The sequence below is a fragment of the Penaeus chinensis genome, chromosome 30, assembly GCF_019202785.1.
Source record: "Penaeus chinensis breed Huanghai No. 1 chromosome 30, ASM1920278v2, whole genome shotgun sequence".
NCBI lineage: Eukaryota > Metazoa > Arthropoda > Malacostraca > Decapoda > Penaeidae > Penaeus > Penaeus chinensis.
In genome coordinates, this window is record NC_061848.1 from 8675424 (window position 1) to 8677923 (window position 2500).

The window sequence follows — 2500 nt, forward strand, 5'->3', positions numbered from 1 at the left end:
ATCCTCATCCTCATCCTCATCCTCATCCTCATCCTCATCCTCATCCTCATCCTCATCCTTCCCTCTCCCTCTCCCTCTCCCTCTCCCTCTCCCTCTCCCTTACCTTCTCCCTCACCCTCACCTTCACCCTCTCCATCTCCAACTCCAACTCCAACTTCAACTCCCACATACACTTACACTCACACTCGCACTCACACTCCCATTCCTCTTCCCTTTCCTATTCTCTCTCTTTCACCCTTCTTTGTTTTCCTCTATTCCCAGACCATTTCGCACTCTGCTGTGACTGGATTATGCACTTCCCGTTTGCTACAATTTTGTCACTTTGTTGTTTTTCATCTTTTCTCCCCCCTCTCTCCTTTCTATCATCATTTTCTTTCTTCTCTTCTCCTTCTCCCTCTCGTCTTATTCCCTTTCATCCACTCTTCCTCGCCCATCTTGTTACTTTCCCTCTCTTCTTCTGTCCTTCTTCTCCCTCTCGTCTTATTCCCTTTCATCGCCATTTCCTCACCCATCCCCTGTTATTTTCATTCTCTTCTTCTCCTCTCCTTCTTCTCTCTCTCTCGTCTTGCCCTCTGTCATCCACTCTTCCTCGCCGATCCCCTGTTACTTTCACTCTTCTCTTCTTCTCTCCCTCTTCTCTCTTCTTCTCATCCCCTTCTCTCTTCTTTCATCTTTTTCTCCTTGGTCTTTATTTCTCGCTGAGCTCGCCCCATCTATCTGACTCGCGCCTTAATGGTCCATTTTCCACCATGTAAGTATGTCGAACTAAAACAGGCATGTGTGTGTGGATGTAAGTATGTAGATGAGGAAGGATGGATGGATGGATGTGTACGTGTGTGTGTATGTGTGTGTGTGTGTGTGTGTGTGTGTGTGTGTGTGTGTGTGTGTGTGTGTGTGTGTGTGTGTGTGTGTGTGTGTGTGTGTGTGTGTGTGTGTGTGCGTGCGTGCGCACACGCGTGTATGCGTGCGTGTGTGCTTGTTCGCGTGTGTGAGTGTGTGCGTGTGCAAAAGCCTTCACTGATTAGCACGAGGGACTGCCGCTCCCCCCGCGCCTCCATCTCCGCTCGTTACGGCCTAACGACGGCCACTCGCTCACGGGGCAGCGCAGGATTACGGGTGCATTGCGGGCGCCCGTTACGGGTTCTCGCCGGCCAGTGTGGCTCGTCAGCATCCCCCGGTAGAAGAAGTGACTCCGAGTGGATACATCCATCTCTCCGCCTCATTCTCCTTCAAATGGCTTCCTTTTCTTCCTTCTTTCTCTTTTACAATCCATCTTCCGCTTCCGTTTTCTTCCTCTCTTCCTCTCTTCCTCTTCCTCTTCCTCTTCCTCTTCCTCTTCCTCTTCCTCTTCCTCTTCCTCTTCCTCTTCCTCTTCCTCTTCCTCTTCCTCTTCCTCTTCCTCTTACTCTTACTCTTACTCTTACTCTTACTCTTTCTCTTTCGCTTTATCTTCCTCATTCTCTCTGTCTCTGTCGCCCCCCCCCCTCTCTCTCTCTCTCTCTCTCTCTCTCTCTCTCTCTCTCTCTCTCTCTCTCTCTCTCTCTCTCTCTCTCTCTCTCTCTCTCTCTCTCTCTCTCTCTCTCTCTCTCTCTCTTACGAACTCATCTTCCTTGACAACCTAAATGGACGTCTTTTCATCTTAATAATTGCATAAAAATACGTCCTGCTTTTTTCTTTCCTTTTAATAGCGTGTCTCCCCCCCCCCTTGAACAAGTACCCCTCCACCCCCAACCCTTGCCAAGAACCGCCTCGACCCCCTCCCCTCCTAACCTCCTGGATCCCCACTTCCCCAACAAGACTCCCCTCAATTCCTTCTTCTATTTTCTTGGATCCCCAATTCCCCCAATTCTTGCCAAGGATCCCATCGGCCCCCCTCCTTTTCTTACCTTCTTGGACCCCCACTTCGAACTCCTTCGACCCCCCCCCCCCACCACCGCACCTCTTTCCCAAACATCCCCTACCTTCTTCGATCCCCACTTCCCCAATAATACCCCCTATCCCCACCCCCCCAAAACAAAAACTCGGACCCCACTTCCCCAACCCTTCCCCAGAACTTACCCATTCTCTTCCCTCCCCCTACAAGCCCTATCCACCAACACTTCTCCGTCCTCCACCTTCGCAACCACACCTTCCCCGACCTTCCCCAATACCTCTCCACCCGCCATTCATCTCTAAACCCCTTCCTATGACCCCCTAAACACCCTCATACCAACCCTCCTCCCACATCCGCGACATACCCCAACACCTGTCCACCCCCCTCCCACCATTCCACCCCAACTCCCCTCCCCCACATTCCACCCCCATCCCCTCCCCCCCCACTCCACCCCCATCCCCTCCCCCACATTCCACCCCCATCCCCTCCCCCACATTCCACCCCCATCCCCTCCCCCACATTCCACCCCCATCCCCTCCCCACATTCCACCCCCATCCCCTCCCCCCCACTCCACCCCCATCCCCTCCCCCCCACTCCACCCCCATCCCCCCCCCCCTCACCAACGA